Source organism: Salvelinus alpinus, chromosome 8 (assembly GCF_045679555.1).
Source record: "Salvelinus alpinus chromosome 8, SLU_Salpinus.1, whole genome shotgun sequence".
Taxonomy (NCBI): Eukaryota; Metazoa; Chordata; class Actinopteri; order Salmoniformes; family Salmonidae; genus Salvelinus; species Salvelinus alpinus.
Window position 1 is genome coordinate 42203234 of NC_092093.1, and position 14406 is coordinate 42217639.

The 14406-nt window shown below is 44.3% G+C and overlaps 1 protein-coding gene across 3 annotated transcripts in view; it reads left to right on the top strand.

Annotated features, from left to right (window-relative positions):
* The window catches only part of LOC139583173 (protein eva-1 homolog A-like), a 168791-nt gene that overhangs the window by 83359 nt on the left and 71026 nt on the right, over nt 1-14406 (top strand). For 2 of the 3 annotated variants that reach the window (XM_071413983.1, XM_071413982.1), the window contains exon 1: nt 10403-10885. The exons of the other annotated variant lie outside the window; for it this stretch is intronic. The gene's annotated coding sequence lies outside the window, so the exon portion shown is untranslated. Of the gene's footprint in view, nt 1-10402; nt 10886-14406 lie in introns of those variants that run through there. 3 annotated transcript variants of the gene reach the window in all.

Here is a 14406-nt window from a genome sequence, read left to right on the forward strand (position 1 = left end):
TCACTCTGTACCCATCTCTCCGTCTCTCTTTCTCTCTGTATCCCTCTCTGTAACACTCTCTCACTCTGTACCCATCTCTCCGTCTCTCTTTCTCTCGGTATCCCTCTCTGTAACACTCTCTCACTCTGTACCCATCTCTCCGTCTCTCTTTCTCTCGGTATCCCTCTCTGTAACACTCTCTCACTCTGTACCCATCTCTCCGTCTCTCTTTCTTTCGGTATCCCTCTCTGTAACACTCTCTCACTCTGTACCCATCTCTCCGTCTCTCTTTCTCTCGGTATCCCTCTCTGTAACACTCTCTCACTCTGTACCCATCTCTCCGTCTCTCTTTCTCTCGGTATCCCTCTCTGTAACACTCTCTCGCTCTGTACCCATCTCTCCGTCTCTCTTTCTCTCTGTATCCCTCTCTGTAACACTCTCTCGCTCTGTACCCATCTCTCCGTCTCTCTTTCTCTCTGTATCCCTCTCTGTAACACTCTCTCGCTCTGTACCCATCTCTCCGTCTCTCTTTCTCTCTGTATCCCTCGCTGTAACACTCTCTCGCTCTGTACCCATCTCTCCGTCTCTCTTTCTCTCTGTATCCCTCGCTGTAACACTCTCTCACTCTGCACCCATCTCTCCGTCTCTCTTTCTCTCTGTATCCCTCTCTGTAACACTCTCTCGCTCTGTACCCATCTCTCCGTCTCTCTTTCTCTCTGTATCCCTCGTTGTAACACTCTCTCACTCTGTACCCATCTCTCCGTCTCTCTTTCTCTCTGTATGCCTCGCTGTAACACTCTCTCACTCTGTACCCATCTCTCCGTCTCTCTTTCTCTCTGTATCCCTCTCTGTAACACTCTCTCGCTCTGTACCCATCTCTCCGTCTCTCTTTCTCTCTGTATCCCTCTCTGTAACACTCTCTCGCTCTGTACCCATCTCTCCGTCTCTCTTTCTCTCTGTATCCCTCGCTGTAACACTCTCTCACTCTGTACCATCTCTCCGTCTCTCCATCTCTCTTTCTCTCTGTATCCCTCGCTGTAACACTCTCTCACTCTGCACCCATCTCTCCGTCTCTCTTTCTCTCTGTATCCCTCGCTGTAACACTCTCTCACTCTGTACCCATCTCTCCGTCTCTCTTTCTCTCTGTATCCCTCTCTGTAACACTCTCTCACTCTGTACCCATCTCTCCGTCTCTCTTTCTCTCTGTATCCCTCTCTGTAACACTCTCTCACTCTGTACCCATCTCTCCGTCTCTCTTTCTCTCTGTATCCCTCGCTGTCACAGTCTCTCACTCTGTACCCATCTCTCCATCTCTCTTTCTCTCTGTATCCCTCTCTGTAACACTCTCTCACTCTGTACCCATCTCTCCGTCTCTCTTTCTCTCTGTATCCCTCACTGTAACACTCTCTCACTCTGTATCCATCTCTCCGTCTCTCTTTCTCTCTGTATCCCTCTCTGTAACACTCTCTCACTCTGTACCCATCTCTCCGTCTCTCTTTCTCTCTGTATCCCTCTCTGTAACACTCTCTCACTCTATACCCATCTCTCCGTCTCTCTTTCTCTCTGTATCCCTCGCTGTAACACTCTCTCACTCTGTACCCATCTCTCCGTCTCTCTGTATCCCTCGCTGTAGCACTCTCTCACTCTGTACCCATCTCTCCATCTCTATTTCTCTCTGTAACACTCTCTCACTCTGTACCCATCTCTCCATCTCTCTTTCTCTCTGTAACACTCTCTCACTCTGTACCCATCTCTCCATCTCTATTTCTCTCTGTAACACTCTCTCACTCTGTACCCATCTCTCCATCTCTCTTTCTCTCTGTAACACTCTCTCACTCTGTACCCATCTCTCCATCTCTCTTTCTCTCACTCCCTGTGTGTCGCTCTCTCTCTCTCTATTTGATCTCTCTGTTCTCGCTCTCGCTCTCTGTACCCTCCTCTCTCTTTTCTCTCTCTCTCTCTCACACACATTCTCTTTCCCTCTGTGTCTCTCTGGCTGGTTCTCTTTGGGTGGTTTGCGTACAGTAAACAATGGCGTCCTTATGTTAGGACATGTCCAAACCGTTTGTTTATTCCCATCAATGCTAATCAAATCATGTCCATGAGGGAATCTCTCCTTCTCTCTTAACCTCTCTAGTGCTCTCACTCAGTCTCCGAGTCAATCATTCATTCACTCATTCTCTCTTTGATTCTCTCTCTATCTCTCACTTTTTTCTTTCACCATTCAGTCTCTGTGAAGGCCAGTTCCACCATGGACCCTCTGTTCAATGTGAATGACGAGAGCTTGTTTTGTTTGCAAATGTGACTTTTGTTTAATTTCACGTTCGTCCCATAAAAGTAGAATGAACCACATATATAATCTATATAATCACCCGCTAACGGTTCATTAGCACAGTACAATAACGGATCAACACTGGCTGAGGGGATATTATGCACTGTAGAGTACAAAGCTTATCTGACAGTAGCGGTTGATTGTGGAGCGCCAAGAAGGAGTCAGTCTGGCCAGGCGCAGGCTGTGTCGGAAATAGCACCCTATTCCCCACGTAGTGCACTACTTTTGACCAGAAGAAGTAGTCCACTATATAAGGAATAGGGTTTCATTTGGGATGCTACCCTAGTCTAGCGGCAGATGACTGACTAGCTTTGCGTTGCCTTTGATGGTCGACTATGAAAATAAAGAAAATCAGGGGAACAAAGTTCCATGCCAGCCGATGGAGGGATAGAGGCTTTGATCTATCAACAGACGACTTGGTAAACATGGCTGGAACACAGAGAGCGGTGGGGGGGGTTTGCACCTTATCCACCTGCCCACCAATCTTATCTTATCTCCACCATGTCTCCGCCATGGCGCGCTTATCTTGTCTCTCTTACCTCGCCCCCAATCATAGTGCGGGGTCATAGAGGTCAGAGGGCATGGTCGCGGTCGCTATGGGACACAAAATGGGGGACCCTGTGAAGACTTTTTTTTAATTTTTTTAACACAACGTCCAACCTTGATTCAATAGGCACATTGTTTACATTTGTAGGCACTTTGCTGCTTAAAGAAAAGAAAACACACGGCTGTTATCTCTCCACGTGGGGTTTTGTCCTTCCAGACGCAGTACAGTAGGCACACTGCTGTGTGCAGGGCCTCTGCCTTTTGTTTCCACGGGGCCCCATCGGATGGTCATTTTAGAGACAGGCTACTCCGGTGGCCCTGGTTCTAGTCGGACCCACGTGTTGTGTGTTCCACCACCCCTCCCCCCCCCCACACCCCCCGTCACAGTTCCAGCTCCCTCTCCTCGTCTCTGATCTAATAGACAAATAAGTGTTGTGTTTTTTCCCAGTGAGGGGAGAGCTCTCATTTCTCTATTAAGCCATTGTGTTGTCCTCAAAAGCTTTAGAAATGGGATAAAAGGAACACACACCCACGCGCACACACATATACACACACACACACACACACACACACAGGCACCGTGGCTTTTCACCTCAGTTATTTTCCCAAATGTGTTTCCCAAGGGCGTCTTTGTTGGTCTGGAAAGTCGGGAAAACTCTGGACATACAATAGTAGCCTAACACACTGAAAGGATCCTCACGATGCTCTAAGCAAGTTTTCTCATATTTGTTACAAAGTTTGAGTGTGACGAGTGACGTGTTGTGTAGAGACACTAATGATTTCCAGTCAATAGCTGGTTTTGGGTTTCTTAGAGTGAGAGAGAGAGAGAGAGACCCCCAGTCTTACACTATCCCAAGCCAATGGCTTGTACCAGATGCTCAGCAGGCTCTGCTCACACATACTGGTCTGAGTCCAAACCACACGACTAACAACATTGGAGACTTTATGGAACACAAAGCCTGCACTCTCTCATCCTGGAATATCCAAGGGCTGAGGTCATCTGCCTTTGGCTTGAAGAGCAGGAACCTGGACTTCCCCAAAGAAATCAGAAATACAGATATTGTCGTCCTGCAAGGAACCTGGTATAGAGGAGATGGACCCACGGGTTGCCCTCTAGGTAGTCCCATCCACCAAACTACCATGTGTGAAACAGGGAAGGGACTCAGGGGTATGCTAATGTTGTATAGAGCACACCTAACTCACTCTATTAAATTAATCAAAACAGGAATATTTTACATTTGGCTAGAAATTCTGAAGGAAATATCTCAACAGAGATGTCCTTCTGTGTGCTATCTATATCCCCCCACTAGAATCTCCATACTTTAATGAAGACAGCTTCTCCATCCTGGAGGGGGAAATCAATCATTTCCAGGCCCAGGGACATGGACTAGTCCGCTGCGACCTATATCTCAGAGCTGAACAAGTACCTGACACCCTCAGCACACAGGGGGACAAACACCTACCTGGAGGTGACAGCATTCCCTCCCACGTATGCCCCCCTATACACAACTATGACAACATAACCAGCAAAATCGAGTCACAACTCCTGCAGCTCTGTCGCACGCTGAGTATGTACATAGTCAACGGTAGGCTTCAAGGGGACTCCTACGGTAGGGAAACCTATAGCTCATCTCTTGGCAGTGTACTGTAGACTAATTTATCACTGAACTCAACCCAGAGTCTCTCAGAACGTTCACAGTCAGCCTACTGACACCCCTATCAGCATAATCACAGTCTACTTGAACAGAGCAATTCTCAATCATGAAGCATCAACGCCAAAGGAACTGAATCATATTAAGAAATAGTATAGATGGAAGGAAAGTAGTGTGGAAAACTACCAAAAAAACAATTAGGCAACAAGAAATTCAATCCCTTTTACACAACTTCCTGGACAAAACGTTTCATTGTAATAGTGAAGGGTTACACGTGGCAGTAGAAAACCTAAATATTTTCCCTCTCAGCTTCCCTATCAAATCTAAAAATTTCAAACAGAGAACAAAAGAAAATTAACAACAATGAAAAATGGTTCGATGAAGAATTCAAAAACCTAAGAGAGAAATTGAAACCTATCCAACCAAAAACATAGAGACCCAGAAAACCTGAGCCTAAGCCTTCACTAAGGTGAATCACAAACAATACAGAAATACACTATGGAAAAAGAAGGAACAGCACGTCAGAAATCAGCTCAATGTAATTGAAGAATTCGTAGACTCTAACAAAAATAACACTAAACAAACAGCAACACGAGGAGTTGTCTATCCAAAATGGAGATGTATGGGTAAACCACTTCTCCAATCTTTTTGTCCCTATAACAAAGAACAAACAGCAAAAACATATACATGATCAAATACAAATCTTATAGTCAACTATTAAATACTACCAGATCCCACTGGATTCTCCAATTACATTAAAAACAAACCATCCAACCCAGAAAGGCCTGTGGTGTTGATGGTATCCGCAATGAAATTAGAAAATATACAGACCACAAATTCAAATTGGCTATTCTTAAACTCTTTAACATCCTCCTTAGCTCTGGCATCTTCCCCAATATTTGGAACCAAGGACTGATCACCCCAATCCACAAAAGTGGAGACAAATTTGACCCCAATAACTACCGTGGGATATGCGTCAGCATTAACCTTAGGAAAATCCTCTGCATTTTCATTAACAGCAGACTCATACATTTCCTCTGTGAAAACGATGTACTGAGCAAATGTCAAATTTGCTTTTGACCAAATTATCATACGACAGACCATGTATTCACCCTGCACACCATAATTGACAAAAAAACAAAAAAAACAAAGGCAAAGTCTTCTCATGCTTTGTTGATTTCCAATTTTTTTTTAACTCAATTTGGCATGAGGGTCTGCTATACAAATTGATGGAAAGTGGTGTTGGGGGAAAAACATACGACATTATAAAATCCATGTACACAAACAAGTCTGCGGTTAAAATTGGCAAAAAACACACACATTTCTTTCCACGGGGCCGTGGGGGGAGACAGTGATGCAGCTTAAGCCCCACCCTCTTCAACATATACAGTATATCAACGAATTGGTGAGGGCACTAGAACAGTCTGCAGCACCCGGCCTCACCCTACTAGAATCTGAAAGTCAAATGTCTACTGTTTGCTGATGATCTGGTGCTTCTGTCCCCAAGCAAGGGGGCACCCAGATCTTCTGCACAGATTCTGTCAGACCTGGTCCCTGACAGTAAATCTCAGTAAGACAAAAATCTAATCAAATCAAAAGTTATTGGTCACATACACATGGTTAGCAGATGTTAATGTGAGTGTAGCGAAATGCTTGTGCTTCTAGTTCCCGACAGTGGAGCAATATCAACAAGTAATCTAACAATTCCACAACAACTACCTTATACACACAAATCTAAGTAAAGGGATGGAATAAGAACATGTACATATAAATATATGGATGAACAATGACCGAGCTGAATGCAGCATATACAGTGGGGAGAACAAGTATTTGATACACTGCCGATTTTGCAGGTTTTCCTACTTACAAAGCATGTAGAGGTCTGTCATTTTTATCATAGGTACACTTCAACTGTGAGAGACGGAATCTAAAACAAAAATCCAGAAAATCACATTGTATGATTTTTAAGTAATTAATTAGCATTTTATTGCATGACATAAGTATTTGATACATCAGAAAAGCAGAACTTAATATTTAGTACAGAAACCTTTGTTTGCAATTACAGAGATCATACGTTTCCTGTAGTTCTTGACCAGGTTTGCACACACTGCAGCAGGGATTTTGGCCCACTCCTCCATACAGACCTTCTCCAGATCCTTCAGGTTTCGGGGCTGTCGCTGGGCAATACGGACTTTCAGCTCCCTCCAAAGATTTTCTATTGGGTTCAGGTCTGGAGACTGGCTAGGCCACTCCGGGACCTTGAGATGCTTCTTACGGAGCCACTCCTTAGTTGCCCTGGCTGTGTGTTGCGGGTCGTTGTCATGCTGGAAGACCCAGCCACGACCCATCTTCAATGCTCTTACTGAGGGAAGGAGGTTGTTGGCCAAGATCTCGCGATACATGGCCCCATCCATCCTCCCCTCAATACGGTGCAGTCGTCCTGTCCCCTTTGCAGAAAAGCATCCCCAAAGAATGATGTTTCCACCTCCATGCTTCACGATTGGGATGGTGTTCTTGGGGCTGTACTCATGCTTCTTCTTCCTCCAAACACGGCGAGTGGAGTTTAGACCAAAAAGCTCTATTTTTGTCTCATCAGACCACATGACCTTCACCCATTCCTCCTCTGGATCATCCAGATGGTCATTGGCAAACTTCAGACGGGCCTGGACATGCGCTGGCTTGAGCAGGGGGACCTTGCGTGCGCTGCAGTATTTTAATCCATGACGGCGTAATGTGTTACTAATGGTTTTCTTTGAGACTGTGGTCCCAGCTCTCTTCAGGTCATTGACCAGGTCCTGCCGTGTAGTTCTGGGCTGATCCCTCACCTTCCTCATGATCATTGATGCCCCACGAGGTGAGATCTTGCATGGAGCCCCAGACCGAGGGTGATTGACCGTCATCTTGAACTTCTTCCATTTTCTAATAATTGCGCCAACAGTTGTTGCCTTCTCACCAAGCTGCTTGCCTATTGTCCTGTAGCCCATCCCAGCCTTGTGCAGGTCTACAATTTTATCCCTGATGTCCTTACACAGCTTTCTGGTCTTGGCCATTGTGGAGAGGTTGGAGTCTGTTTGATTGAGTGTGTGGACAGGTGTCTTTTATACAGGTAACGAGTTCAAACAGGTGCAGTTAATACAGGTAATGAGTGGAGAACAGGAGGGCTTCTTAAAGTAAAACTAACAGGTCTGTGAGAGCCGGAATTCTTACTGGTTGGTAGGTGATCAAATACTTATGTCATGCAATAAAATGCAAATTAATTACTTAAAAATCATACAATGTGATTTTCTGGATTTTTGTTTTAGATTCCGCCTCTCACAGTTGAAGTGTACCTATGATAAAAATTACAGACCTCTACATGCTTTGTAAGTAGGAAAACCTGCAAAATCGGCAGTGTATCAAATACTTGTTCTCCCCACTGTACATATGAGATGAGTAATACAAGATATGTAAACATCATTATTAAAGTGGCATTAATAAAGTGACTAGTGATCCGTTTGTTAGAGTGGCAAATGATTTCAAGTCTGTATGTAGGCAGCAGCCTCTCTGTGTTAGTGTTTAACAGTCCGACGGCCTTGAGATAAAAGCTATTTTTCAGTCACTCGGTCCCAGCTTTGATGCACCTGTACTGACCTCGCCTTCTGGATGGTAGCGGGGTGAACAGGCAGTGGCTCGGGTGGTTGTTGTCCTTGATGATCTTTTACATAAAATAATGGTGTTCCAAAAAATGTCCAGTTGCCATGACCACAAATACAAATTCCATCTAGACACCGCTGCCCTAGAGCACACAAAAAAACTAGACCACAGGTAACTTCCACAAAGCTGTGAACGAGCTGAGAGACAAGGCAAGAAGGGCCTTCTATGCCATCAAAAGGAACATCAAATTCGCCATACCAATTAGGATCTGGCTAAATATACTTGCATCAGTTATAGAACCCATTGCCCTTTATGGTTGTGAGGTCTGGGGTTCGCTCACCAACCAAGAATTCACAAAATGGGACAAACACCAAATTGAGACTGCATGCAGAATTCTGCAAAAATATCGTCTGTGTAAAATGTAAAACACCAAATAATTCATGCAGAGCAGAATTAGGCCGATACCCGCTAATTATCAAAATCCAGAAAAGAGACGTTAAATTCTACAACCATCTAAAGGGAAGTGATTCCCAAACCTTCCATAACAAAGCCATCAACGACAGAGAGATGAACCTGGGGAAGAGTCCCCTAAGCAAGCTGGTCCTGGGGCTCTGTTCACAAACACAAACAGACCCCACAGAGCCCCAGGACAGCAACACCATTAGACCCAACCAAATCATGAGAAAACAAAAAGGTACATTGATACATTGATACATTGGACAGAATTAACAAAAAAACTGTGCAAACTAGAATGCTATTTGGCCCTAAACAGAGAGTACACAGTGGCAGAATACCTGACCACTGTGACTGACCCAAACTTAAGGAAAGCTTTGACTATGTACAGACTCAGTGAGCGTAGCCTTGCTATTGAGAAAGGCCGCCGTAGGCAGACCTGGCTCTCAAGAGAAGACAGGCTATGTGCACACTGCCCACAAAATGAGGTGGAAACTGAGATGCACTTCCTAACCTCCTGCCAAATGTATGACCATATTAGAGACACATATTTCCCCTCAGATTACACAGATCCACAAATAATTTGAAAACAAACTCAATTTTGATAAACTCCCCATATCTTTTTTATTTTTTATTTCACCTTTATTTAACCAGGTAGGCCAGTTGAGAACAAGTTCTCATTTACAACTGCGACCTGGCCAAGAATAAAGCAAAGCAGTGCGACAAAAACAACAACACAGAGTTACACATAAATAAACGTACAGTCAATAACATAAAATAAAATACAAATAGAAACATCTATGTACAGTGTGTGCGAATGTAGAAGAGTAGGGAGGTGGGCAATAAATAGGCCCTAGAGGCGAAAATAATTACAATTTAGCATTAATACTGGAGTGATAGATGTGCAGATGATATCTATTGGGTGAAATACCACAGCGTGCCATCACAGCAGCAAGATTTGTGACCTGTTGCCACAAGAAAAGGGCAACAAGTGAAGAACAAACACCATTGTAAATACAACCCATATTTATGTTTATTTATTTTCCCTTTTGTACGTTAACAATTTGCACATCATTACAACACTGTATATATACATATTATGACATTTGAAATGTATTTTCTTTTGGAACTTTTGTGAGTGCAATGTTTACTGTTCATTTGTATTGTTTATTATCTACTTCCCTTGCTTTGGCAATGTTAACATATGTTTCCCATGCCAATAAAGCCCTTAAATTGAACAATTGAATTGAATTGACAGACAGAAGTCCGGCAGAGAATTCCCAAGACAGTCCCTGACAGACCAGCATTCCCACATTCACAAATTTCAGCTGAATGAAATTCTCTTGTCATTTCCTGTCTCTGCATGCTGACTTTCCCCTCCCCCTCTCTCTCTCTCTCTCCCCCCTCTCTTCTGCTCTCACAGTGATGTGGTGTGTAGCAGTGGGGGCTGCTGAGGGGAGGACGGCTCATATACATGGCTGGAAGTGAGCAAATGAAATTTCACTAATTCTGCTCCAGCCATTACCACGAGTCCGTCCTCCCCAATGAAGGTGGTCGCCAACCTCCTGTGGTGTGTAGGTGGACACCACATACATGCCTCTCTCTCTCTCTCTCTCTCTCTCTCTCTCTCTCTCTCTCTCTCTCTCTCTCTCTCTCTCTCTCTCTCTCTCTCTCTCTCTCTCTCTCTCTCTCTCTCTCTCTCTCTCTCTCTCTCTCTCTCTCTCTCTCTCTCTCTCTCTCTCTCTCTCTCTCTCTCTCATGCTCATAAGCCTGGCGTTGAACCTTTGCTACCCACGAGAGGAGGAAGGAAGGAGCTCAAAGAGAAGTAAAAGCACAGCAGAAGAAGAGTTCCGCCTACTCTAGCCTTCCGTGGTGTACTCTCTCTCTCTCTCTATCTCTCTCTCTCTCTGTCGCTCTCTCTTTCTCTCCCTCGCTCTCTTTCCGGATCCGAAGGAATGAATAAGAAACTCTGTCCAAAGTGTGTTTTTTTTTGGTCTAAAGGGGGGGGAGTAGTCACATTGCAAAGGACTGTACCTTCTTAATGGGGCAATAAAAAAGTAGTTTTCCACTCGCCATCTCTCCTTTTTTGGGCTGCACACTCCTTTTCTTGTGGGACCCTCCGTGGAGTAGTGTTCACGTGAGCGCTTGTTTTTACGGTGCCTCTAGCAGACCCTAGCCGAGCTCTCGGGGAGGGAAGGGGGAAGAGCGAACACTCACGGCACACACACTCGGACACAGAGAGAAACTTACTACCTGGGCCGCGGAAGATTTTCCACTCAGTCATGTGTGTGTAAGTCATTCCGTTTCTTCTCTTTCAACATTTACACCTCGTTTACACTTCTCTCTAGTTTGTCGACTTTTTCTTTCGTCTCCCCCCTGTTCCTAGAATAGCGAAGCATGTTACTTTGTCCTCGTTTGAAGAATGTCCCTAAATTCTGTTTTCCATGCAGTTTGAGTTTAGTCGTTCTCTCTGTTGAATATGGCACACTTGTTATAGGCTACAGTGCAGTGTGTACATAGTCAATCATGTACAGTAAGAGCTCAAATCTCTCACAAGAGGAGAACTCCGTATTCTCTCATCTGTTACTTCTTGTTGAAGAATCTCTCATGTTATTGCTCACTGAGAGTTCAGTTATGAGTCTGTTGTTATTGTTATTGCTCATTGAGAGTTCATTTGAAACTCCTGTTAGTGCTCGCTGAAGGCTCAGTATCCAATAATGCTTGTTATTCGTCACTGAAGGCTCAGTATCGAATAGCGCTTGTTGTTTGCTCACTGAGAGCTCAGTTAAATATGTTATTGCTAACTTAAAGCTCAGTTAAATGTTATTGCTAACTTAGAGCTCAGTTAAATATGTTATTGCCTACTGAGAGCTCAGTTAAATGTTATTGCTAACTTAGAGCTCAGTTAAATATGTTATTGCCTACTGAGAGCTCAGTTAAATATGTTATTGCTAACTTAATTAAAGCTCAGTTAAATGTTATTGCTAACTTAGAGCTCAGTTAAATATGTTATTGCTCACTGAGAGCTCACTACTGTCTCACGTGTTACTTCTAACTGCAAATAGCACTGCTGGGTGATTTGAAAAGTCATAGTCAATCAATCAATAATATAATAATACTCTTTAACAAAACATTTTATCTTTCATTTACAATCTGTAGATACTATGAGAATGGAAAGGTTCAGGACTTTTGTGAAACATCACAGCACAGTTGAAAAACATATGGCTAATAGAAATCCAAACTGGATGGTGTTCAGAGATAGATTTGAGGGGAACTGACGGGTGGGACTGGATGGTGTTCAGAGATAGATGGGAGGGGTTGAGGGGTACTGACGGGTGGGACTAAAAATAACAAAAATAACAACAACAAAAACAAGTTAACCAATGTAAAATCTACTTTGTCCGTAAAATGTATATAGTATGTATAAGCTGGAAGTAGAAGCCTAGTAGAAGTGTGGTTGTCCATTGGTTTACTCCAATTAGGGGAAGGATGATGGAGAAAGTAATTAAGAAGGAAAATACTGTATATTAAAAATAGATATGTGTCAAAAAATATATGGGGTATTGGATTTGTAAATGTTTATAAATTATAATTATATATTTTTTTTTAAATAACGCTTGTTATTGCTCACTGACAGCTCAGTTAAATATCTGATGTTATTGCCAACGTAAAGCTCATTATTGTCTCACTTGTTACTTCTTACTGAAGTTTCAGTATCGAATAATGCTTTGTTTCTCACTGAGGGCTCAAAATCAAATCTCTCATGTTATTGCTTACTTAGAGCTCAGTATGGCTCACTGAGACCTCACTGGGGGTGAAGCCATGCTGGTGTGAAATCATCCGTGAGCACACATCTCTGGGAGCACTCCTACGGGACATGAAGGGACAAGTGTTCAGTAGGAGATTTACAGGCTGCGAGTGAGTGGATTATTACTCCGACAGCGAACCAGGGGGCGAGACATGGTGTGGACAGATGAGCGAGAGTTACCAACAACTGTGGGAGACAGCTGCCATCCTAAAATACTACATATAGCATGTGTTGGCGGTGCCTATTTGCAGGACCGGTCAGACGTAGGTTGTTTGGGTATGAGTGAGAGAGAGGGAGGGAGGGTAAATGAAAGAGAGAGAATGACGATTGGCATGTGATTGTGGATTATGAAAGAGACCGATAGAGAACAAAACAGATAGGGGGGAGGAGAGAGAGAGGGATAGACTAGAGGGAGGTTAGGGCATGGGAGCGGTCTCTCTCTTTGGCCATAGAGGGTCAGTGTGGTCACTAATGAGGTGCTGGTCTATTGAGCAGGCTCCACTGGCTCCATTATTGGACCAGGCTGGCTTTTTATTATTTTCCCACAGAGCGGGCATGGGATGTGGTGGCCTGATACTGTCTGTCTGTCTGGATGGATGGATGGATGGATCTATCTGTCTGTCTGGCTTCATATTCTATTTCCACAGAGCGGGCATGGGATGTGGTGGCCTGATACTGTCTGTCTGTCTGTCTGTCTGGATGGATGGATGGATCTATCTGTCTGTCTGGCTTCATATTCTATTTCCACAGAGCGGGCATGGGATGTGGTGGCCTGATACTGTCTGTCTGTCTGGATGGATGGATGGATCTATCTGTCTGTCTGGCTTCATATTCTATTTCCACAGAGCGGGCATGGGATGTGGTGGCCTGATACTGTCTGTCTGTCTGTCTGTCTGGATGGATATATCTGTCTGTCTGGCTTCATATTCTATTTCCACAGAGCGGGCATGGGATGTGGTGGCCTGATACTGTCTGTCTGTCTGTCTGGATGGATATATCTGTCTGTCTGGCTTCATATTCTATTTCCACAGAGCAGGCATGGGATGTGGTGGCCTGATACTGTCTGTCTGTCTGGATGGATGGATCTATCTGTCTGTCTGGCTTCATATTCTATTTCCACAGAGCATGCATGGGATGTGGTGGCCTGATACTGTCTGTCTGTCTGGATGGATGGATATATCTGTCTGTCTGGCTTCATATTCTATTTCCACAGAGCGGGCATGGGAGGTGGTGGCCTGATACTGTCTGTCTGAATGGATTGATCTGGATAGATGGCTGGATGGACGGATGGATGATTGGCTGTCTTTCTCTGTCTCTCTCTGTCTCTCTCTCTCTCTCTCTCTCTGTCATCACTGCAGACATTGAAGAGGCACTTTTGCAATGATGTACTTCTATCTTGATACATTTACACGATGCGCTTGTATAAAACGTAATTAAACGTGGCTTGATGCTCTGTGCTTGGTTAGTGTTTACCACTCGCGGAACTTCTCCTGTAATTTGAATGTGTTTATTTTGAGAATACTCTGCCTCAGCGTGGGCCCGCCATCACCCTGACCACAGCTTGAGCACTCAACCACTCAAGCTCCCATGCACACTTTTACGGTCACGTACCACGAGCGTGCCACCAGCCGTTTCAGTTCAGACACTTAGACCAGACGACGGAGCAGTTCAACTAGTGGTGTGGCTTCTACAGTGTCAAAGATACGTGTCTAGATTGGTCCGTGTGTGTGTGTGTGTGTGTGTGTGTGTGTGTGTGTGTGTGTGTGTGTGTGTGTGTGTGTGTGTGTGTGTGTGTGTGTGTGTGTGTGTGTGTGTGTGTGTGTGTGTGTGTGTGTGTGTGTGTGTGTGTGTGTGTGTGTGTGTGTGTGTGTGTGTGTGTGTGTGTGTGTGTGTGTGTGTGTGTGTGTGTGTGTGTGTGTGTGTGTGTGTGTGTGTGTGTGTTTGTTTGTTTGTTTGTTTGTTTGTTTGTTTGTTTGTTTGTTTGTTTGTTTGTTTGTTTGTTT